This window comes from Perognathus longimembris, chromosome 27, assembly GCF_023159225.1.
Source record: "Perognathus longimembris pacificus isolate PPM17 chromosome 27, ASM2315922v1, whole genome shotgun sequence".
Lineage (NCBI taxonomy): Eukaryota > Metazoa > Chordata > Mammalia > Rodentia > Heteromyidae > Perognathus > Perognathus longimembris.
The window spans coordinates 2,053,935-2,080,016 of NC_063187.1; the positions used below are offsets into that span (position 1 = coordinate 2,053,935).

Below are 26,082 nucleotides of genomic sequence, written 5' to 3' on the forward strand. Positions count from 1 at the left end.
GTCCAGGGTTGAAGAAACTCTTCCTGTTCAGCTTTTTAGACCACTGAAATTATTACCTCCATGGTCTTGTCCTTGAAATCCTTTACATTAAAACGAAATAGGAGTTGGAGGCGTGGTTCAGAGTAATAAGCATCAGATACTGAGATAAGTCCTTGAGCATGTTGGGATGGTGAGCCTATTCAAAAAAAGTGTGTTGGATTGTGTTTTTGTTGTTTACATTTTAAGGTCTACATCTGTTTAGATGTAGACCTATGGCTGAAGTAGTAGAGTTTTTCAGGGGTGCACTAAGTCAAAGCCCTGTATTCAAATCCTAGTACTGCCCCCCTCAAATTGTATTCATAGTCATTTATAATAATTCAATTCCTTTTTGGCAGTGAATTAACTATACAACCAATCTGGCCTTTGGGAGATGAATTTCCAATGCACTGTCCATATTCTGGTTCACCTCCATACATTCACTTTGTTTAAAGAGCTTGCTTGTGTTTCTGTCTCCTCTGAGAAAAGGAAATGAATGAATGAATGAATGAATGAATGACGAGTACATTTATCTTTTGGACTGTGTTTTTTTTTCAGGAGTTGCTGTTGCTTGTAGGTTTCTGTTGTTGTTTGGTTTTTGCTTTGTCCTGGTATTGGAACTTGAACTCAGGACCTACATGCTGTCCTTTAGTTTTTTCATTCAAGACTAGCTTTCTATGACATAAGCCATAGCTCTGCTTTGGCTTTCCAGTGGTTAATTGGAGGTAAGAGTGTTAACAGACTTTCCCGCACATCCTAAGATCTCAGCCTCCAGAAAAGGTAAAATTACAATGGTGAGACACTGGCACCCAGCTGGTAGTATTCTTAAGTGTGTTATTTTAGTTTGTAAATTATCTGAACCTTTTATTGATATTTGAACATTGCCTGTTTGCTTATGACCTGTCAGTTAATGTACGGGTTGTGGTTTGAAGCCAGCCTGCTCAGGAAAGTCCATGAGATTCTTACTTCCAATGAATTATTAAAAAGCCAGAAGTAGAGTTGTGGTCCTAGTGGAAGAGTGCTAGCTGTGAGTAAAAAAAGTTCAAGGACACCACCAATACACACACACACACACACACACACACGTAAAAGTTTTTTTCTAAGCCAGGTACTGGTGGCTCATGCCTGTAATTCTAGTTATTCAGAAGGCTGAGATCTGAGGCTTTTGGTTCAAAGTGGTAGAGTGCTAGGCTTGAGCTGAAGAGCTCAGGGACAGCGCCCAGGCCCAGAGTTCAAGTCCCATGACTGACACACACACAAAAAAATCTAGAGTAATATTATAAATTTTAAAGTCTATATACAGTTTTATTTTTGCACTTTTTTATGCAACTCTGTTTATTATTTATTCTAATTTGTTAGTAATCATACTTCTTAATTTATATGCAAGTTGTATTCAATAGTATCATTTCTGGAATTTTTGTAGGGTAAATAAATTTGGTTTGGACTGCTAAGCTTACTCGATTTTGCTTAATGAAAAGACAAACTCAGGTTTTATTATTATAAATAAATATTTTGCAACTAGATATAATAAAATCATCGATAATCCCAAATTATAATTAAGAATGACACAAAAATATTTAGGGTTCTGAGTGCTTATATTTGTATTATAATATGAGTGTGCTATTATGGATCCTTACTCGTTACTTCCATACCACTTGTAACTGTAATAATTTGGAATTCATGCTTAAAAACTTTTACATATACTTAGATATACCTGAAATGTTATCAAATTTAGTCAATTCATTGTGTTGAAGCAAAATTCAAGTCTTGAGGAAACTCCTGTGAATTCCGGTGCTTTGTGAATTCTGGTGGTTGTTTTAATTTACATAGGTGTCACATAGCAATTACAGGAGGGGTTAAATCTAAGTCAATGTGTGATGTGTCTCACTAAACTTTTTCTTTCAATTAATCTAATATAGTAAAACAAAGAAGGAAATTGATGAGACAAAATTCACTTGATATATTTATTGGGTGACATTCATAGCATGAAATAATAAAGGAAATTATCTTTCCAAGTAGAATTTCATAGTGTAGAAAAGTGAAATCAGTCCCTTTAGAAACAATAGTTAACTCTTTTTTACCACTATCTTGAATAGTTTGTTAAATTCCACAATATTGAATTACTTTGTTGTTGTTGTTGGTGGTGGTGGTGGTCAGGGAGCTCAAACTCAGGGTCTGGGTGCTGTCCCTGAACTCTTTTGCTCAAGGCTAGTGCTCTACCACATTAAGCCACAGCTCCAGTTCTGGTTTTCTGGTGGTTCACTGGAGATGAGAGTCTCACGGTCTTTTCTGCCAGGGCTGGCTTTGAACCGTGATCCACAGATCTCAGCTTCCTGAGTAGCTAGGATTGCAGCAGTCAGACAGCTGTGCCCAGCCATCGCTTTGTTTTCTAATGTCCCGCTAAAGTCAACGCGAGTGCTAAAAAAGCATTCGTTTACTCTACTTTAGCTTATGGTCAGGAAGATATCCGGGTAAGTGCCTATCAGTGCTTACAGTGTTACAAACAACAAAGTCCATACCCAAAGGTTATTTATATCGGAGGTTTTAGATTTCAGAAGTATAGGCCTGAAATGGCAAGAACACCTGTACTTGCTTACTTACAATCACATTTTTATTCCTATGTTAACAGATAAAGGTTCCCAAGGATAGTTTGCAATTCCTGGCACGTATGATGTATTCCATGAAGACCCAATGAATTCACAATGGACATATGGATGTTGGGGCTCTGTTATTGTTGTTTTTATTTCTTTTATTCAAAATCCAAGTCACTGGGTGCTGGTGGCTCACACCTGTAATCCTAGCTACTGGGGAGGGTGAAAGCTGAGGATCTTGGTTCAAAGCCAGCATGGGCAGGAAAGTTTGTGAGACTCCTTCAATTAATCACCGAAAAAGCCAGAAGTGGAGCTATGGTTCAAATGGTAGAGGGATAGCCTTGAGCAAAAAGCTGATGACTATGACTGATATTTATTATATATTTACATATTTATTACATATATGGCCCCAGTAGTAAGGTACCAGCCTTGAAGAAAAAAGCTCAGGGACAGTACCCAGGCCCTGAGTTCAAGCCCCAGGTCTGGCACACAAATATAAAACTTTCTATTCTGCTGTCTCGACTTTAATTCTACTATTAATTCTACTGCCTACTCCAGTAACTCTTGGCTCCTTCTGTGCCTTCATTTGATGTGGTTACAAGGTATTTAAAAGTCAGCATGTCTGAAATTAAACTCATGAACTCTCCCAGCTCTTCTTTAGTGTGTTCTAAATACTGCTCTGGACTAAAAATTAAGGCTAAGAGCTCTTAAGACTAAGAATTATTCACAACATCCAGGAAATGAGCGAGTCTTTGCTCTTAAGATCCCTTCTCCTAAACATCTTTCAAAGTCTGAGGACACTGCTATTCAGGAAGTACGTAGCAAGATGGCAGGAAGTGGGTACTAACTCCCATGCTGTGTTTCCAAACCATACATGAAAGCTTGTGAAAGTTCTTATATTGAGGTACTAGCACAAGTAGAACAAGGGCATTTTTTTTAAGGGCAGATGAAAAGTCCTAAGAAAGGGAAAGTGGATGACTCTTTATCTGATGTCAATTCTTCCACAGTCAGAGTCACCATCCTGTCTTCAAATCCATTTCCCCAATATTCAGACCACATTCTTCCAAAAATGACAGATTGTAATGGGCATACCCTGGACACTTAATAATATATATCATATATATACACATATACATCTATTCATGTGCACATGTACACACATATATATACACATATGTACATGTGTATATATATAAATTTACACATATAAACATATATGTATGTGCATATATATACATATATATGTATCCTTTATCCAGCCTTGTTTCTCTCCAGTATATTCTAGAACCTTCTAGAACCATCTTTTGAAAATGCTAATCCAGCCCTAGCAAACTCTCTTGCCCTTCCAACACCAAGCTAAGAGAAAGACCTTTAACAAGTCTGCAGGGTCCTCTCTGAACTGGCTCTGATGACCACACCGTTCTTGGATGTTCTTCTAGTCCCTGGCTCTCATCTGGCAATTTGATTTCCTTATGCTTTCACTCCCTTCCCTTTAAAAAAAAAATTTATTAAGTAGTTGTACAAAGAGTTTACAGCTCCGTTAGGTCAGGTTATGACTACAATACATCTTGATCGATGTCACCTCTCAAATCCATTATTTGCCCTGCCATGCCTATACCTCAAGTGACTTCATCCAGTTTTTCACCTGATGTGCGTCTCATGCAATGACTGTATTTGCTCACCCTTGGTCCTGTGCTTTCTTTCACTTCCAAACGTCAACATATTCCGTGGCTCACACTGTGGGAACCATGGCTGCTGGCTTTGAGATCCTTTTATGCCTCTGTGTAGTTCAGAACTTCCCCAACATTCACCATTTCTGCAACCAGAGTGCTTTTTCTTTCTTTCTACCATCCACATGGAAGACTGGAGGGCAGGAGATCATTGTGGCCTAGTCACTGTAAAACTCCTTCGTAGGGCTCTCTACGGGCTGCTCGCTGCTGAGCACTGACGGAGAAATGCGAGAGGTTATTCCTCTACCATTAGAGTACATGGGGATCAGCCTTTTCAAGCCATTCTGCATCCAAGGGGTGAATCGAGAGGTTCAACTATAATTGGGACAGTAAAAAAATAAAATCAAATAAAATTGGCATTGATGATTCCATTAGGAAAAATGTGTGGCCTCTTCTACCTGGTTGCCTTTGCATGGTGCTGTGACAATATCATAAACAGATTGATTTCAAAACCAAACAGGGAAGTTAATGTAATCCCAGCTTTAGTACAGGAGTCTAACGACGAGATCTGCTGTAGGAAGTCATGACAATAAAAGTCAAATCCTCCCATCTTTTCCTGGATTACATTTACAGCTCCAACCAGAGGGCTTTAAATGAATAATAATGAATGTATGCCTCCACCGTAGATGTCTGAAGCCTGAGTCACATTTTAACTAGACTATATTTATAAGTCCCTCAGGATGACATAATTACAATTCAAACCATACACTAATTAGCACCAAACATCTATTTAGGATTATTTAGTGCATTCAAAGTATGTTTTTTTTTAATTTGTTTCTGAAAACAAATAAGAGGAAGGATGATGCACGGACACGGGAATGTTTCGGATCTAAGTCAACAGATAAGTCCGTGCTTCTTAGAAGCAAAACCAATTAGGTTTCAAAAATAAATAGCCATATTTTCTTTTTCTGTGTCATAGTAATGACTAAATGTTCTGACATAGGGAAGACACAGTGAAATGTTGCAAAGTGTGATTTTCTCCACACAATGATGACAATCATAATATCAAATTTAAGGTGTCTTTATTTTCTCTAATGTCTTTTGCCTGTGCTTTTGTGCTGATACTGGGGCTTAAACTCAAGGTTTAGACCATGGTTCCTTAGCCTTTTCACTTAAGACTGGTACTCTACTACTTGAAACAGAGATTATCTTTACAGTTTTTGGTTGTTCATTGGAGATAAGAATGTTTGGATTTCTCTGCTGATCAAAGAGAAAGAGAGAGAGAGAGAGAGAGAGAGAGAGAGAGAGAGAGAGAGAGAGAGAGAGAGAGAGAGAGACCAAGACAGAAGGAAGGAAGGGAGGAAGGGAGGGAGGGAGAGGGGGAAGGAAGGAAGGAAGGAAGGAAGGAAGGAAGGAAGGAAGGAAGGAAGGAAGGAAGGAAGGAAGGGAGGGAGGGTGGAAAGAAAGAAAGGAGAAAGGGAGGGAGAGAAGGACCAAATGAATCAGTAAATAAATAATGGGGAAAATAACAGTAATGGGTAATATTATATACTCATCACTGTTTCAGTAGTGCTTTGATATCCCAAAAGAAATCAAAGCTCACATGAGAATGATAATACAAAGCAGGGTGGAAATAAAGATATCATTAGAAATATTATTTTTCTACACGTTCTTACCTTGGAAAGTTCCTTATAATTTTCACTTTTAAATGCCACCCAAATATATTCATTTCCTGAAAATACCAGTATCTTTTGTATTTTAACCCACAAGAAAGCCAGTTAGCTTAACCTGTAGTACATTATCATTATAGTAAGGATTTGATGCAATATACCAATTATTTGTGATTAAATATATTTAATTGTTCAATTCAAAACACTATAATCATAAGTTACATTTTCATAACAAGTACCATATTAAGAATTACTTGAGAGTACATTTCCTGCTGTTAACCTTAGCAGCTACTAATACTTTAAAATGAAGACATTCATTCATTCATTCATTCAATCAGATGATGGCAGTCATATACAAGTGGGCTTAACTGTAATAAACTATTTAGGAAATCTAACTGAAAGGGAAAGTCTGTTGGATTACTGTCTGAAAAAAAAAAAAACACTTAACTGAAGAAAGCAAACCTGAGAACATTGCTTCCTAACAGTCACCACACCCCTGTTAATGAACAAATTCAATTTCACTGAAATTTCCACTCAAGAGACTCCATTTAGGATTAACTAGCAAAATGCCAGGCTGGGGGCATGGCTTAAGTGAAGTAAGAACAAATCCCATTTTAAGAAAGAAAGAGACAGGAAGGAGGGAAGGAGGGAAGGAGGGAAGGAAGGAAGGAAGGAAGGAAGGAAGGAAGGAAAGAGAGGAAAGAAAGAAAGAAGAGAACTATTCATCACAATCCTGTCTTATCCTGATTATCGCTATTAATACAGCCCTCTTTATACCATTCTGTTTTTCTTTCTTGTATTATTATTATTATTGCTCTATAACATTCTGTTTTCCTTTCTTGAATTATTATTATTATCATCATCAACATCATTATTAAGCTCTAAAATAGAATTCTCAGATATATGAACTGCATTAAAAATATATGGACAAACATATTTGTCATGAGACATTCCACAGATTTTTGTCAAAATATGAAATGGGTCCATGAACTATAAAAAGCTCAAGAAATAAATATACCTTTCAGGTAAAGAAGAAAGGCTTTAATGATGTATTGCTAAAGCCATTTCAAGTAACTTTTCTAGTATTAGTCTTTTTTATTTCTTCAAAATGCCTTTATGATTTGACTAGCACATTAGGAATGGAAGTCATAAAGTATCACCCCCCCAAAAAAAGGCAGTGCCTTAGAATTATGTTATATCCCTACCCAGTCTTGAACAAAGATTCCATTATGAAATCCAAGGTTTTCACAGATCATTTATATACGAAAATATGTGTTCAAGATTTTTAGTGCCGAACTTTTAAAAAAGTACTTTGAAACACAGGACCATTGCAAGATGATTTTTTAAAATAATCATCATCATCATCTAGGCCTTAAATAAATAAATAACAGAGCCTCCATGCTTTATATATGAAATTCCAATGTGTGATGTCATTGTGTAAGTTTACATTTCCCGCAACATCAAAATGTTCCATTCTGTCTTCAGAGTGGAATGCAGTCCTAATCATCAATGTGGACTAGGAATCATGGAACCCAGAAACTTGAGGGGAGATGGGAGAGAAGGATGGGAGGAATGGCAAGGATCAAGACGCGCTATTGGCCTCCCCAGCTATGTTGCATTGAAAGCTCTTCGCACAACTTAGAGATAATAAGAGGAAGAAGCCCAGCTGTCATTCAGAAGAATGGGGAGTATTGACACAGTTCTATAGGGAAGAGGCAAGCTGACCCTCTGCTACCTGACTCATCAGAAATAAGGGCACATCCAAAGATGCTTCGTTGTATTTGTAGGCTTCACAGTATCACATGTTTGTTCAAAGTTCTTATTCAGTGAAAGCCATTTCTAGGTTTCCTAAACCTGCTCTATATTCTGAAACCCTACATGTATGACATGGATGCCATTAGACAGAGGGCTGCCGCACCCACACACAGACTCCCCAAAAGTTGTGCCTCTTGGAAGAGCCACAAATACAAATTGTGTCTTCAGCTCCCTGGCTTCCCCTTTGCTCTAGCACAATGCACGTGGAAGCAGATTCTTCCCTCTGAACAGGAAGCTACTCGTGTCTCTCCTTGCTCCATGATACCTCTCCCTGCTTCTTCCCTCCCTCCCTCCCTCCTTCCCTCCCTGATGCACATCTGGTGAGCACGTGTGGCTGCTAATGAAGACATCACTTCATTCAGGGAGTTCCCAGTGACTTCCCACTGGCTTTTCCCTTTCCTTGGGCTGAACCAGTCAGAAAACCCAGTAAAGTCCTCTACTTCATGGAACTTGAATCTCCCTGGTCCCTGGGAAGAAATTATTTTTTTAAATGAAAGATGGAAGCAAATCCTTTCCAAACCCAACATTCCCTCCCCACCCCACAGTGGGTTGAATGCACATCCACAATCCTTTGAACAATACCAAATTGTTACACAGAAGGCATTTGCCCAGGAGACTGACTGGACTTTACCTAACAAGTGATCTACTTTAATACGATAACTTTGTGTTATGGGGTTATTTATTTGATGGGTGCCCAGGAACAAAAGTGCAGTAAACAATTAAGCTGTCTTGAAAGCACATACTTCGGTTTATTCTAAGTCTCTTCCCCGCCCCTTTTCTCAATTAAGCTGCTAATAGAGATGTTTTAAGTTTCTACAGGACCATATTAACTGCTGCTATCTGCATGAAACAGGATCAAACCAGCAGTCTCCTGAGAATGTCCCTTCTAAGTCTCTCAAATGCAATTTTATAGGTCTGTCTGAAATCACCATTATTTTTCTCTCAGTGTCTTTTAGTTGTTGTTTCTTTACCCTATACTTCGCAAATTATGAGTATGTTCTACCTATTCTATGAAAAAAGATTTCTAGAGACACTGAGGCTACAAAACAGAATTTGAGGAGTGTGTATATGCTATTCGAATGCCACCTAGCTTTTAATTTTTACAAGCTTTAGTCTGTGCATGTGTATTAATTTGGTAAAAGTTAATCAATGGAAAGAAACCAGTGTTTATATTTCAGCCTATCTCCCCCTCCTGTCCACAACATAGGGGTGTACAAACTCTGATAGCCATTCTCAGGGACAATGAAAGCTTTATTAAAGTCACTGAACTTCCAAAAGAGTCACTTAAAGCTACTTCAGTGAATAAATAAAACCAAGGAACATTTCAAACACCAAGAAATACAGAGCCAGAAAAATAGCATAAAAGAAAGAAGTGGGAATATTTGTTCATGTACCTAGAACCCAAACTAAATGATACCATATCCAGAAATAATTATAAATAAAATGCAATAGGCATATTAAAGTGAAAGAATCACAGTCCTTCCATTCATTTCACTTGTAAATAATCTCTTAGAAAAAAGTTAAAAAGCACCTCTCTCAACTAATGTAATTGAGAAACATCACAAATTTATACAACTAGCATTTCTATAAGTATCTTCCCGACTATCTTTACTTACTATAAAATATGAGTGGCCTAGGAAGATAACTCAAATTCTAAAGCGATGTTATGGGTAGTCATTCTTTCATGTTTATCCCTATCCCATTCAGAACTAGTCAGAAATATTTTTTTTAAAAAAAAAACAGCTAGAGAATTCTGGGATTTGTGTGTGTGTGTCTGCGCGCACCAGACCTGGGCTTGAACTCAACACCTTGGGCGCTGTCTCCTAAGCTCTTTGGCTCAAGGCTAGTGTTCTACAACTTTGAGCCATAACTCTGCTTCTGGTTCTGGAGGTTCATTGGAGATATGAGTCTCAGTGGCTTTCCTGTCCTGTCTAATTTTGAACTGTGATCCTCAGATCTCAGCCCCCTAAATAGCTGGGATGACAAGTGACAGCCACCAGTGTGCACAACTTAGAATGATGTCTCTTAACTGTTGATTTCTTTAGTCTTGTAGGAAATTGACCAAACTGGCAATAATAACAGTAAGTACAACCCAGTGAGTCATTTCCCCCAGCCTGGGGTAGTTCCATTTATAAATGATAATTGACCGCATTAGACATTCTGACACTTCACTAACTTAAACAACTTTTGGCATCCTAATACCCCTTCTGTATTTTCCAATAAAACTCAATGCCTAGAGATACTTAAGGTCAGTCTTCAAGGTAATGGACTAAGATCGCTGGGCTTGCCTCTTGACATTGGAATTGGCCATTACTCTGTAATTCTTTTGGGGTCATGTGTCAAAACTGGGGCTTGAACTTCGGGCCTGAGTGCTAGACCTTAGCTTTTTCACTCAAGGCTAATATTCTATCACTAGAACCCCAGATCCATTTCTAGCTCTTTGGTGGCTCATTGGAGATAAGCATCTCATAGACTTTGCTGTCTGGTTGGCTTTGAACTTTGATCTGAAGATCTCAGCCATCTGTGTAGCAAGGATCACAATTAGAAGCCACTGGCAGATGGCTTGGCGAGTAATTTTTTGTTTGTTTGTTTGTTTGTTTTGCCAGTCCTGGGCCTTGGACTCAGGGCCTGAACACTGTCCCTGGCTTCTTTTTGCTCAAGGCTAGCACTCTGCCACTTGAGCCACAGCGCCCCTTCTGGCCATTTTCTGTATATGTGGTGCTGGGGAATCGAACCCAGGGCCTCATGTATAGGAGGCAAGCTCTCTTGCCACTAGGCCATATTCCCAGCCCCTTGGTGAGTAATTTTTATGTGAACAAATCAGTTTAGCATGTGCACTTTATATATTTATCTGGATAAGCAAGAAACTCTACACAAAGTTTAAGATGCAGAGCTCCTGTGTTATTACCTTAATTCACACTGAGTCAAAGCTCATGTGTACTAACTTTATTCTGCTGTTCTTTCTTCCTTCCTTCTTTCCTTCCTTCCTTCTTTCCTTCTTTCCTTCCTTCCTTCCTTCCTTCCTTTCTTCCTTCCTTCCTTCCTTCCTTCCTTCCTTCCTTCCTTCCTTCCTTCCTTCCTTTCTTTCTTTGCGTATCAGTACTAGGACTTGAACTCAGGGCCTCTTGATCTCACTAGGCTGTTTTTTGTTGTTTGTTTGCTTTTCTGAACAGCCAAAGCTCTACTATGGGAGCCACAGCTCCAATCCCTTCATTTTTGCTGGTTAATTTCAGAGAAGAATCTCCAGGATTTGTCTGCCCTCACTAAATCTGAACCTCAGCTCTGTGATCCTCAGATCTCAGCCTCCAGATTAGCTAGGATTCCGGGCACCAGCTTTAAACAGATTCTTGATGTCGTTCAAATGCATTGTTATAAATGACATATTATGATCACAGCCGTATGCTCAGTATTTCAGGATGACAGGAGAAAGAAACACAAATTAAAGTAGTAGACTATTCACATGGTGATAACAACTTTGGGATTTGTTTAATGCTGATAAATAGAAGAGGATATTATTTCCCCCAAACAGAGAATTCATTTATTGTAGATTTGGATGTTTAAGTGAACACACACACATTCCATTCTTATCTCTCTTAAATACAACAGGATGACTGTAAGTCTTTGCCAGGCATGTCAATGATGCACACACAATAAAAAAGTCACTCTCTGGTGAAATTACATTCCCAATATTTCACAAAAATGGCAGTCACACCCTCAAACGAACATCAGTTAATATCAGCTGCAGAAAGGAAAGGAAGGAAGAAAATACTATAAGCCATTCTTTTTTCCTATCATGTGAACTCTCTCTGACCCTTGTGAGCTATTGAAGTATGCACTAAAGACAATTCAAATAAATAACATATAAGGTATGTACACTGACTAGCTATATAGATAGCAAGAGTGAATCTTGATAAGAGGAGGAGTTGATAGAAAGAAATTAACACCTCAAAGCCAGGTTTTCTGAATTGTCATTGAAAGCACAAGAAGAATTGCTATAAGTAGAAAGTAAACAATTCTATGACTTTAATCAATAATTGTGAGTTTCAATGTTCTGTGAGCTATTTGTAGCAAAAAGTACTAAGTGAAAAAATAAAGCTATCTTGTCTCTATAGTGACTTAGAAGTCACATATAAAACTGATTTGTTGACATAAAAATGACAACCCAAGCCAGTGCAGGTGGTTCATGCATATGATCCTAGTTACTCAGGAGGCTGAGATCTGAGGATTATGGTTCAAAGCCAGTCCAGGCAGGAAAAGCTAAGAGACTCTTATCTTCAAGGAACCAACAGAAAGCCAGAAGCAGAGCTATGGCTCATGTGGTAGAGTATTAACTTTGAGCTAAAGAGCTCAGGGACAGTGTGCCAAAGGCCTGAGTTCAAGCCCCAGGACTGGCATGAGTGCACACAGTCTCCAACATATGATAGAAGTTGGGAATGGTCAAATGTGCTAAAAACTGACCAGAGAAATTTCTCATTCAAGTGACATTTACCTTAAAAAGTTCTCTATTTTAAAAGTTAAACAGGGGGCTGGGGATGTGGCCTAGTGGCAAGAGCGCTTGCCTCGTATACTTGAAGCCCTGGGTTCGATTCCCCAGCACCACATACACAGAAAATGGCCAGAAGTGGCGCTGCGGCTCAAGTGGCAGAGTGCTAGCCTTGAGCAAAAAGAAGCCAGGGACAGTGCTCAGGCCCTGAGTCCAAGCCACAGGACTGGCAAAAAATAAATAAATAAATAAAAGTTAAACAGAAGGTTTTTAGTGTATGTGCTGATACACACTTATACTGATACTGATTTGAACACAGCCTAAGCACTGTCCCTTAACTATTTCTACTCCAGGCTGGTGCTCAAACATTTGAATCATACCTCATGGCTGAAAACCCTTTGTACAACTACTTAAAGATAATAAGAAGGAGGATGTGGGGAAGACAGAGAGAGAGAGACAGAAAGACAGAGAAGAGTGGTATTTGTTACATACATTCTACACTAAATGTCTTCTTTCTTTCCTTATTTCTGTCTTCCTATTTTCCTTCCTTCTTTCCTTCCTCTTTTCTTCCTTTCCTCCTCCTCCTCTTCTTCCTCCTTCTCTTCCTCCTCCTCTCCTCTTCCTCCTTCTTATTCTTCCTCTTCTCCTCCTCCTTCATTCCTTCCTCCCTCCTTCCCTTCCTCTCTTCCTTCCCCTTTGTCCTTACCTATAATCTTCCTAACTTTCACATCATATGATTTGAACATTCCTAAATCTTCAGTTATTTGCTTTGCTTTATTTCGTGGTGTCAATACTGTATTTCCTTCTTTTTTTGCTTCTTTCTTTCCCTTCGTTCCTTCGTTCCTCTCTCTCTCTTTCTTCCTTCTTTCTCTTTCTTTCTTTCTTTCTTTCTTTCTTTCTTTCTTTCTTTCTTTCTTTCTTTCTTTCTTTCTTTCTTTCTTTCTTTCTTTCTTTCTTTCTTTCTTCCTTTCTTTCTTTCTTTCTCCCAAGCCTATGCAGCTCTTACCCTTTTCCACATCCCTGGCAGGATAAAATGCCATTTCTAATCGTAAGTAATAAAGTCAAGGCATGTGAGCAATGATGGAAACTGTGAATTTTCCCAACACATCTGAGTCACTTAATATCCCCAGAAGTAATGCAGCCTCCCGAAAAAACAGAGAGATTCGAAAGGATATGATGATTTGATGGCTTTTCCTGTGTCTAAGTAAGATTGTCTATGACTAAATAATTTCTCAATTGCTACACTAGTGCCAGCCAAAACACACAGCTTTTAAAACATATAGTGAGGACTGTGTAAAGCCTCACTAAGTCAGCATGACCCAGATAAAAATGGATAGATTACAGACAAGGTCCTTTCTTGCATTCATTGATGATAGAAACACAACTGTAACATGGTTGCAACAATAAAAATTTTGACATGAATTAGTTGGCACATGCTGGTGGCTCACTCCTGTAATCCCAGCTACTCAGGAGGCTGAGATCTGAGGGTCACAGTTCAAAGCCATCCAGATAGAAAAGCCTGTGAGATTCTTATCTCCAAAAAGTCAGAAGTGGAGCTGTGGCTCAATTGGTACAACTCTAACCTTGAGCCAAAAAACAAACCAAAAAAAACCAATAGGCAGCACTCAGGCCTTGAGTTCAAGTACCAGTATTAGCACAAAGAGAAAGAAAGAGAAAGAGAAGAAAATGAGACAGACAGGAAGGAAAGAAGGAAGGAAGGAATGAAGGAATGAAGGAACGAAGGAAGGAAGGAAGGAAGGAAAGAAGGAAGGAAGGAGGAGAGAAGGAAGGAAAGTAGGTTGGTTTTTCAGAATATGTTAAAAACTTGATATGGTTCGCATAAAAGAAGAAACTGCATACACTTGACATAAAGCTCAAATAATTGCTGGGTAGAATAAGGGTGGCATGATGTCAACATTTTAAAATCAGTACAAATTTATCCAGGTCCAATACACACATTCCATTTCTTTCACTCCTTTGTAATCTTCCACATTTTGAATGGCAAAAATACACAAAGGACAATGTAGTAAGAACTCTACATTCCAGCAACCAAAGTTAACCAAAGAAAAGCCATTTACTTACTCAAGAAATGTTCATTGGATGTCAACTTCTCAGGCCGGAAATGCTTCAGTGATGTTGGAAGTGAGATCCGGAAGCTACAACAGAAATGAACATGGCTTCCTCACCTTGCTGATCTTAACATTATTATTATAAACAGTAGGTACACAGGTTTTCAATTTTTTTTAAATAATTACTTAGAATTTCATGTCACGCCATCTTGATCAAACAGGACAGTCTGTGATACTGTGCTAAATGAGATATATTTGCTTCATTTCCTCAGGACAATTAAACATGCATCAAGTGTATTTGAAACCAGATCCTGGGGTGTGTGTGTGTGTGTGTGTGTGTGTGTGTGTGAAAGAGAGAGAGAGAGAGAGAGAGATGGTCATTTAAACCATAATTATGGAAACACCTTGAAATAAATATAAAGACCAGCAAGAAAAAAATAAATTGACTTTGTTAATATTTGTTCTTTAGAAGTTAGCCTTATGAAAAACAAATATAGAGTTAAAAATACGTATCATCTTCTTAACTTCCACAGTATGGTTTTAATATTGGTAAGTTTTCAACTTTTTCTTTTGTGGTGTCAATACTGGGGCTTGAACTCATGGCCTGGGGGCTATCCCTGAGCTATTTTGTTCGAGGCTAGCACTCTCACCACTCGAACCACAGCTCTGCTTGCTGCTTTTTGCTGTTGTTGGAAATGAGAGTCTCATAGACTTTCCTGCCTGGGCTGGCTTCAAACTGCAATCCTCAAAGTTTAGCCTCCTGAGGCACTTGGATTGCAGGAATGAGCCACTGGGGCGGAGCCTACTTTTCACCTTCTAAAATGTAAGACACTTTGTTTTGAAACAATATAAAATCAATATGAGCTCAGATTTACAATTTATAAATTCTTTTTTTTTTTTTTTGGCCAGTCCTGCGCCTTGAACTCAGGGCCTGAGCACTGTCCCTGGCTTCTTTTTGCTCAAGGCTAGCACTCTACCACTTGAGCCACAGCGCCATTTCTGGCCGTTTTCTATATATGTGGTGCTGAGGAATCAAACCCAGGGCCTCGTGTATCCGAGGCAAGCCCTGTTGCCACTAGGCCATATTCCCAGCCCAGTTTATAAATTCTTAAGTACTTAAGGATGGGAAAAAGGACAAAGTAATTACATAGAGCAAAATGAAGTAATTACATATAACAACATATTGTTATATAGTATGATGTCCTCAATTACTCATAGTGTACATGAATTGTCTCTGATAATTTAAAAACTGGTGATGCTTCAGTGTTTCCGTATTAAATATTTACACAAGCAATATGCCTAGGATGCATCTCAAAACTTCCTCCAAGCTAAGCCTGGTGATATACACCTGTAATCCCAGCACATGAGAGGCAAAGACAGAAGAACTAGAAGGATGAGAAGGCCAAGAAGAAAATTGCCATTGATGTTGGGAAAGCTTTGTAAAGGATGGAGACACATGAAAAACTCCACAATGGAACTCAAAGCATTGAATACAAAATGAAACCTTAGCCCAGTGTCAGTGACTCAAACCTGAAATCCCAGCTACTCAAGAGGCAAAGATCTGAGGGCCAGCCTGGACAGAAAAATCTTTGAGACTCTTATCTCCAACGAACCATCAAAAAGCCAGAAGTTGGCTGGGAATATGGCCTAGTGGCAGGAGTGCTTGCCTGCTATGCATGAAGCCCTGGGTTCGATTCCCCAGCACCACATATATAGAAAATGGCCAGAAGTGGTGCTGTGGCTCAAGTGGTAGAGTGCTAGCCTTGAGCAAAAAGAAGCCAGGGACAGTGCTCAGGCCCTGAGTTCAAGCCCCAGGACTGGCAAAAAACAACAACAAAAAAGCCAGAAGTGGAGCTGTGATTCAAGTGGTAGAAAAACTAACTTTCAGGGGAGAAAGCTAAGGAATAGCACCCAGTCCCTGGGTTTAAACCCCAGTACCAGCCCAATTTTTAAAATATGAATAAATAAATGTGAAATATTAATATACATTTATGGAAACAACAATACTTAAGTAAAAGATATTCTGCTCGATAAAATATCTGGAGTAGTTTGTAAGGAAATAATCAGGAACTTTTATTTACAACAACATATTTCAGGATCTTCCTGTGCTACATCACAGACTAGTAAATTTGAGTATGGCTTGTTTCATTTAATGTATTAGTGATCACATTTAACTGTTTAAACTGAAATTTCAAAAATAAACACTAATAGTCTTCTTATAAAGCAACAAGTTAGTCACCAAAGCTGTTTCACATCCCATCATGCAGAAGATATAGTATGGAGCACTTTAACTATAAAGTAAGTAATTCATACCTGATTTAATCATTTCAAGTGTGTATTTTCAAATGTCACCCAAAATTAGTTACAAAGTACATCTACATAATTTTCATACAAATAAAGGACTGAAGATATTCATGTGACAATACAAACTATACGAGTGGCAAGCATAGTATTTCCTTTGGTTCCAATAAACACTCATTTTTGTTGGTGTAGTTAATATTATCAGTATGAATTTGCTGGGTGCCAGTGGCTCACGCCTGTCATCCCAGCTACTTAGGAGGCTGAGATCTGAGGATCGTGGTTCAAAACCAGCCCAAGTAAGAAAGTCTGTAAGACTCTTTTCTCCATAGAACCATCCAAATAGCAGAAATGAAAGTGCTCACCTAGAGCAAAAAAGCTCTGGGATAACACCCAGGCCCTGAGTTCAAGTCCTAAGACCAGGAAAAATATACTCAGTATGTACTTCCTTAGTATCATATCTACAAAGAAGTAGTAATAAAATAATTGCTCAGTTTTGATCTGGAATCTGTGTAGTAGCTCACATTCTCCACACTAGAAGGAATGTTACAAAGTTGACTTAAGTCTTCAACTATTTCAAGCTATGGATCAGACTGGACTATATTCAAGATTTTATAGATAATGTCGTTATGATGTTCTCCATATCCATCGAAACAATTCGGTTGTATAAAATGCTACATTTACTGTTCTGTTCATTTCAATAATAACTGGTAATAGTAAATTCTAAAGTTCAGCTGTAGGCTACATAAATTAAACAAAAGAACATTATTTCCTTTGACTATTTTCAAGTCATTTAGTTTCTTTGCGTGTTTCCACGTGCTAGTGTGAAAAAAAATCAAAGAAAATCTACCGGTGTGTGTTTTTCATAGTCACCTTTGATTCTAGCACAAACTATTTTATTCCAGCTTTGTCTTTCATTCCCCGTTACCACATGGAGTTAGCGTTTGGACTCTCAACTCCTCAAGATGCCCTTTTCCTCCTTTGTAAAGTACAGGAATCTTCCACAAAAGGGATTGGAAAAAAATATGCTGCTTATAATCAGCTTATTGCCACATGCTTGTATTCCCAGCCACTCATGGAGAGTGGTAGGAGGATCATGAGTTCAAGGCCAGATCCAGCAAAGTTAATGAGATCTTGTCTTTCAAAACAAAACAAATTACAAGGCATAAATAGGCCAGGAGCTCACAATAGACCAATCCAATAGACTCTCCATTCTAACGAATCAGCAAAATGTCCCATTGAAGGCTCAACTTAACTAGCAGAATGCCAGCTGTGAGCAAGCTAGCTGAGAGAGAGAGAGAGAGAAAGAGAGAGAGAGAGACAGACAGACAGACAGACAGAGACAGAGAGACCCTGAATTTAAGTTGTGAGTTCATGTCCTGGTAGACACACACACACACACACACACACACACACACACACACACGTCCTATCTAATACTTATTAAATTTTAATTACTATAGCTTCAATGTGAATAGTAAGAGATCATCCCAGAGAACTACAGGCAGTGACATATACATGCAATTCATATTGTTCCCTGTCAGAGGCGGAACAGGACTGACTTTTGGCATTGTATTTTGAACTACTGAAAAGAAGAGATGAATTGTCTCCCCAAACTTTCTGGTTCATACATTTCCTGTTGAAAGGAAGTAATTGTTTTTGTTTAAAGGAAACATCCTGGGTTAAATTAAGCAAGAGTCCTCTATTTTCTGTCAGCAGAAGGCAAACGCAGAGAGGTAAAAAGGTCAATCGGTATCAGGAAGCCAGCAACTAACCAGTATTTATTGGTTGCCTCGTGTGTTCAAATATTGGGAACACTATAGAGGAATGGAGCATATCTGGGTGTCTGAACCACTTTTCTTTTGGGTTCCAACAGTTTGTACAGTTTGTATATTGTGCAAATCTGATGCACCAACACTTTGCTAAACACCTAACAAATGCATAGAATAAATAATAAATGCATAGAATAAAATGCATAGAGGAAAGGCATCTTTCTAACTCAAAAGGATGGAGCTAAGAAATCCTCAACTCTTTATGAAGCCCCCACCCCCAGCAGTCTAAGTTTGCCAGCTGAACTTCTGTCAGAGGTTCTGACTAGGTTCTCACAACTCCGTCTTGTAAAGTAGGGGGGCTTTTCTATGTTTTTAGTATCCTAATGCTATATTGGGATGATAAATGTTCCCTAAAGGTCTATATGTTCAATTAGTTCTTAGCTGTGGTGCAATTGGAAGGTGGTAGAGCCTTGAAGGGGTGTAGCCTATGATTCATTGGTGATGAGAGTCTCACAAACTTTTCTACTTGGGCTGGCTTTGAACCCCCGTCCTCAGATCTCAGCCTCCTGTGTAGCTAGGATGACAGGCGTGAGCCACCAGTGCCTGACTTCATTTAACAACTGTGTATTAAGTACTCATATACCAGGAACCCAAACAGACGCCAGTACACAAAAGACAAAGCAAATTCCACTTCCTGGAGACTTGGCTAAGCTGAGAAACAGAGTATAATATATGCTTGCATCCAATAGACAAGGAAAATGGCATGTATTAACAATATAGTTTGTATAACAATAGACTTATGCACAAGCTACGCTAAGTCTCAAAATATTGTTGTTGCTTTGCCATTCATGGGGCTTGAACTCAGGGCCTAGGCACTGTCCCTGAGATTCTGATTCATCAGGATCAACTCTATTTCATCCTCTTCACTTAAAAACTATTGGTGCCTCTGTCAACCAACTAGCCTTGTTTGAAGACACTACAATCTTCAAAAGGAGTTTTACAGAGCATATACCATGCCAAACTCAATGTCAAATGACTCCATGATTGACTCTAAGGAGATATTTTTTTTTACCCATCATTCTGCCCAGCTGGGAAAAAAATGCTCAATAATGAGCATGTGAATAAATGAATGAACAAATGAATGAATCAAATGAACGATCTGCCACTCTGTTACCATCTTGAAAGAACGTGAAACCGAAGAGAAGATTGGAAGGAGTGAAGAGAAGATTGGAAGGAATACATCTCAATTTCACTTTTGTTTGTGATTGTTTCATTTTTACATTTTTTCTGCATCAACTGTGTGCATTGAAAATTGTCACTGGAGTACAGCCATTGTTGGTTCACGCCTGTCATCCTAGCTACTCCAGAGGCTGAGATCTGAGGATCCTGGTTCAAAGTTAGCCTTGGCAGCAAAGTCTGTGAGACTCTTATCCCTAATGAACCACTAGAAAACCAGAAGTGGAGCTGTGACTCAAGGTAGAGTGTTAGCCTTGCCAAAAAGAAGAGAGAAGGAAAGAAAAAGAAAGGAAACGAAAGCTCAGGGACAGCACCTAGCCCTCGGAGTTCAAGTCCCAGGATCTGCGTGCGTGCGTGCGTGCGTGCGTGCGTGTGTGTGTGTCCTGGGTCTTGAACTCAAGGCCTGGGCACTATCCCTGAAATGCTGTGCTCAAGAATAGCACTCCTACCCCTTGAGCCACAGCTGTACTTGTGGCTTTTTAAAATGTTTGTAGTTAATTGGAGATGAGAACTTTCTTGCCTGAGGCTGGCTTCGAAATGCCATCCTCAGATCCCAGCTTCCTGAGTAGCTAGGATGGGCAGGAGTGGACCACAGGTACTGGGCAGGTGAGCAGTTAACTCTTTAATGATGGAGACCATGATGTGCAGCTGTGGGGCATGGAAGGCACAAGCCCCTTGGTTGGCTGTTGATAAAGACTAAAGCTAGAAAGAACTATCATTAGAGAGAAGTCCGAGTGGGTGGTTTCCATGAGAAAGAGCTATTACAGGTGTGTTTCTAAAGAATAAGAAATAAAATTTAAAAAAATTAGAAAGGGGTTGGGAAATTCACACTCTGCCCAGGTCCTGGGAAATCCCTTCCAATTTTAATCTCCCAGTTGTCTCTGGAGTAATTCAACTGGGCTGTGTCTGAATGCAAACCTTGGGTTTCCTATGCTCTAGTAGCTATGATAGGTCTGTTGTCAAGCTGTGGTTGTTTGGGGTTTTGCTGTCTATCTGCAAAGAAGGCTTGTGGTTATGTCTAGCCCAAATGTCTTATGTTTCAAATTGCGTGGTTTACCCCCCCTCCCCTGTCTCTCATCCTTGTGGCTGGCACAGTCCCTTGACAGGAAATGAGAGATTTATTTTATCTGGCCTGAACTACATTATTCCTTCCTGCCTACTGGTGTTACTTCATTCGAAAGAACATGACTTTGTGCTCCCTGTCTGTCGGAGGTCAATGCCTAAGGGTAATAGACCCATCGAAGAGAGAGGAAGAGAAAATAAGGAGAGGAGGAGTAGAATAGAAAATAACAGAGCAAAACAAAATAATAATAAGTAATGAAAGTAGTCATGTGAAAGTTAAACTTGCAACAGATCTGAATGTGCTGGCAGACTTGGAAAGGGATCCATTCTAAAGAGCCGAAAGAATAAGAAATAAAAAATAATAATAAATAAATAAATGAAACCACCCTTCCAGATGTTGTAGAGTTATAATGACAGTGTGACGAAATCTATGTTTCAAATCCAAATTTAACTTGAACAGTTACCTAGAAGAAGGGGTTTGTAAAAGTTTATTAGTTAGTAAAAGTTTATTAGTGTGGTACCATCATTGCAGTGTCTTTTAATCATTTCATTGAAGTAATTATTAGAATGTTAATATTCCTTGGGTTTACATGATAATATAAAGGAATTAAATAAGATTGCATACAAATATTAAATTCACATTAGTTATAGAAACATAAAGTTAGCCAGGAGCTAGTGATTCACACCTGTAATCCCAGCTACTTAAACAACTGGATCTCAGTTCCAAGCCAGCCCAAACAAGAAATTTAGTGAGACTCTTATTTCCGATTAACCAGCAAAATTCCAGAAGTGGAGCTGTGGCTCGGTAGTAGATGGTCTTCCTTGACTGAATAAGAGACAATGCCCAGGCCTTGAGTTCAAGTTCTAGTACTGGCACCAAGACACACACAAGTTAAAATAAATGCTACTTAATTTTGGAACTTGGTTCTACAGAGGAAATTTTAACATTTGCTCTGAATTTCAATATAGCAAGATATATATATATATATATATATATATACCAAAACTGCATCTCTAAACATATTCATACTTCTCTTTTCTTTTCATTTTTCCCTTTGGGAGTTAGGAATAAAAGTTTTTGGTTACTGTCAATTCCTGTGGTTTCAAAGTTTCATCAAGATAAACACTCTCACATATGTTGGAAGATAGTGAGTGACTTGTGGAAAATTTCTGGGGTAGTTTTAAATACTAGGTGGCAGGAAGGAAATCACCTATTTCTCTACTGATCCATCTACATTTAAAACTATGTGGTTATTATTATGATTATTATTTGTGTATGTGTGTATCTGTCCTAATCCTAGAGCTTGGAACTCAGGGCACGAACATTGTCCCTGAGCTTTTCTGTTCAAGGTTAGAGCTCTACGATTTGAAGCCAGATCTCTACTCCCAGCTTTTGGGTTGTTAGAGATAAAAGTCTCATGGACTTTCTTGTCCTGGCTGGCTTTGAACCTCCATCCTCAGATCTCAGCCTCCTGGGTAGCTAGAATTATGGACGTGAGCCCCTGGAACATGGCCTATTATTACTATTTTTAAGCAGTTGGACAAAAGGGCTTCAATTCAATATCTTCCATTATTCTGTTCCATTTCCCCAACCTTATTCATTCCCCTCGAGTTGCATAATTCAACTTTTACATGAATACAATGACCACTCCTCCTCCCTCCATTTATCTGCCCCCTTCTCTTGACTTTCTCCACAGTAAAACAAAAACACCCCTCATCTATGTTCATTGCTGTACTCTTCACCATAGCCAAGTTATACAGAGCCCCGGTGCCTGACAATGGATGAACAGGCCCGGAAATATCATCTCTATAGGTACACACACACACAATAGAATTCTACTCATCCATCAGAAATAATAATACTATGTCATTTGCAGGGAAATGGTTGGGGAAAATACATTGAGAAGTAACACAGGCTCAGAGAAACAAAGGATGTATGTTTGTTCTCATATGTGGAAGTTAGATCTGAACTATAAACATGTAGGAAAATATATACAAGGTAATATACATACAGACACAAATTAGCTAAAGTATGGATTCCAATGGTGCATCTCCTATGAACAACTAATAGCTGAACAAAATGAATACCATTTATCTGCATTTTGCCTATTCTTTTTTAATAGGCAAAAATACAGAAAATGGACGGAATAGAAATAAATTTTAAACACAACCAGAAAGATTTAGGAAGACAATAGGACATTAAGACATTAGGATCTGGTCCACAAGGCCATATTTTTTTATACCCAGAAAATTATTTTATATGAATATTCCACTTTGGGGCAACATTATGAAATTTATTGTGCTAATGAGGTTTCATTATGTGCTTGAAGCATAGTTCATGCTGAAATCAGAGGATATTCTTTTTTTTTTTTTTTTGGCCAGTCCTGGGGCTTGAACTCAGGGCTTGAGCACTGTCCCTGGCTTCTTTTTGCTCTACCACTTGAGCCACAGCGCCACTTCTGGCTTTTTCTATAGATGTGGTGCTAAGGAATCGAACCCAGGGCTTCATGTATGCAAGGCGAGCACTCTACCACTAGGCCATTCCCAGCCCCAACCAGAGGATATTCTTAATGATACTTTAAGGAAGTCTTACTAATTGTGATGACTCTGAGTGGGCATTACCATGTAATAGGCCACAGACCAAGGTGAGCAAATCGTAGATAGATCTTTTGTCTCTTCATGCAAATATCCCAGCTTACAACATTATCTAACTAGAAACGACACCTCAAAATCATCTTTTTTTTATTATTTTTTTAAATTTTTTACAGGGTGGTCTAAATAGAATTCACTCCCAAATACTAAAAAGTAGGTGGCATGATTGTGTAACACATTCAACAAAATCTCACATTTGGACACCAAATCCTTGAAAGACAGGGCAAATATACTTTATAGGCATTGTTTTGAAAATTTCTGATGGTGAATTCTTAAATAGAGCCCTAAAGAGCGAACAAACACAGGAAAGTGATCTTTTTGTCTTCAAAGCTCACTTACTATTCTGGGCTAAGAGTTAAAATAGTAGATTCCATACATTTTGGATGTATAATGCTTCTTATCTGTACATAGTAAGAGTTATACACAGAAACAGCTTCTGTGTTCTTCAAAAGCTAAAAAGACACTGGGCCATGATGGCTTATACTTGTAATCCAAGCTACATTGAACGTTGAGTTCTCAGGATAATGGTTCAAAGCCAGTCTGGGCAGGAAAGTCTCTAAGATAATTGTTTCCAATTAAGTAGCCACAAGTTAGACCTGGAGATGTTGCTCAAGTGGTAGAGAACAAATCTTGAGAGAAAAAATGCACAAAAGGAAGGAAAGAGAAAGAGAGAGAGAGAGACAGAGAGAGAGGAAGGGACAGAGGAGGGAAGGGACAGAGGAGGGAAGAAAGGAAGGAAGGAAGGAAGGAAAGAAGGAAGGAAGGAAGGAAGGAAGGAAGGAAGGAAGGAAGGAAGGAAGGAAGGAAGGAAGGAAGGAAGGAAGGAAGGAAGGAAGGAAGGAAGGAAGGAAGGGTGGGCCACCAAATGATCTTGTAATTCTGACTTTTGTTATATGCTTAAGAGAAATGTAAATGTATACACCCCTCAGAAGATATAGACCTAAATATTCATAGCAAACTGATTCATACTATCCCCAAGGTGGAAACTATTCAGGTACCATCAACTGAGAAATGAATATATGAACATAGTATATCTCTACACTGACTATTCTTTGGGAATTAAAAAGACATGGAGGATTGAACTATATCACAACTTGAATGAACCTTGACCAGACACAAAACACCATGTGTGTGATTGTCCCTCTTTGGTTCCCTTTATTTGCAATATGCAGAAAAGGCAAGCTCATAAAAGCAGAGAATAGTGGTTATCACTTGCTGTGAGGAACAAAAGATGAAGAGCGATTGGTACTGAAGATGGAATTTCCATTAAGGTTCTAAACAGTCTAGGATATTGTGGGGATGATTGCACAACTGTAAACACATTAAAATGATTGGATCTTACATTTTAATTATGTTCTACAACTGTGGTTCCACAAAGCAGAAGAGGCTAGCTCAGTGGTAGACGGCTTGACTAACAGATGCAAGAACACAGCATGGCAAGAATGAAAACCAAAACCAAGAGCAAACAGAAGCCAACACAAAAAGCAGGAGAGGCAAACCTTTGCATCTGTACATATCACGAGCGAAGGCAACACAGCCCTAATCATAGGAGAAACCATTGCACAAGTCATGGTCCATGAAACAGCACAAAGCTCATTCTCTTCTCTCAGTTTCCCCTCTGGATAAGCAATGTTTGGGAATTCTGGGACAAGTTTCATTTTGGAATCGCTGAGAATGCTTAGATGTCCTTGAAATTGAAATTTATTATAAAAATAAATGAGACCCACAAACTACAAGTCTCTGTGCTCAGTGCTAAACTACCTGCTTTGTATCTCCATCTCAGCGGACCAGTGATTTGTATACTGCATAGCCAACCACACACACACACACACACACACACACACACACACACACACACACACCACCTCTAAAGCAATAGGAAATGGGAGAGTTATATTCTAAGTCCTTATGGGTGTATTAGCATGGAAAGTGTAGAATTCTCTGCTTCCACTAATTTAGGTTTTCATGTTCAGAGGTAAAGTTGCCCAATGGATAAATTGGTAAATCTTCCAGCCCACCATTCGAGAAAAAGAAATCATTATTTCATGGTGAAGAATCAGGAAGCAATCTGATGTTCTGTGCCCTTGATATTTCTCATAGGTATATGTATATATACACACGTGTGTACATGTATGCACATGTGTAATATACATATGCAAGATACATATGTGCATGCATCTAGGCACATGTGTATATGTAGTGTATTGTATGCATATGCGTATGTATATATGTGTGTGCACATGTGTTTGTCCATTACACATGAGTGTATATATGTACATGTATACATATATTACGTGTAATATGAATATGCATTATACATTTATATACCATGTATCATTATACATTTGCATGTTACATTATGTGGCGTATTTTAATAGGTTGTTGTATCTATTACTGTATATTCCTATGTTATATTATACATATATATCTACCTATTTTTTTTCCTTTTAGGAAGACTGCTAGACGCGTCATAACAGACAGGAGCAGTATTACAAAGGATCGTATCTCTGTGAGCCCATGGGCCCTACAATCCGGAATAGCCCACCGATGTTTCTCCCCTCAAAGTGCCTCGGAAGTGCCTTGCGAACCAAACACCCGTGTTTCTGTTGGGATCGGCCCAGGAAAGCAGAGCCAGTGCAATTTGTCCGCGTTTTATAAACTGCCATCTGGCAGGGGTATAGCAACATGTGAGATCTTCACAGGACTCTTGTTTTTCTACTATCTGCTGGGGAACTAAAGAGATCACCAG

The 26,082-nt window shown here is 38.8% G+C and overlaps 1 protein-coding gene across 8 annotated transcripts in view; it reads right to left on the reverse strand.

Annotated features, from left to right (window-relative positions):
- Sox5 (SRY-box transcription factor 5) overlaps positions 1-26,082 on the reverse strand; it is an 884,924-nt gene that overhangs the window by 444,702 nt on the left and 414,140 nt on the right. For 6 of the 8 annotated variants that reach the window (XM_048335235.1, XM_048335233.1, XM_048335234.1 and 3 more), the window contains one exon: positions 14,327-14,400. The exons of the other annotated variants lie outside the window; for them this stretch is intronic. The gene's annotated coding sequence lies outside the window, so the exon portion shown is untranslated. The remainder of the gene's footprint in view (positions 1-14,326; positions 14,401-26,082) is intronic. 8 annotated transcript variants of the gene reach the window in all.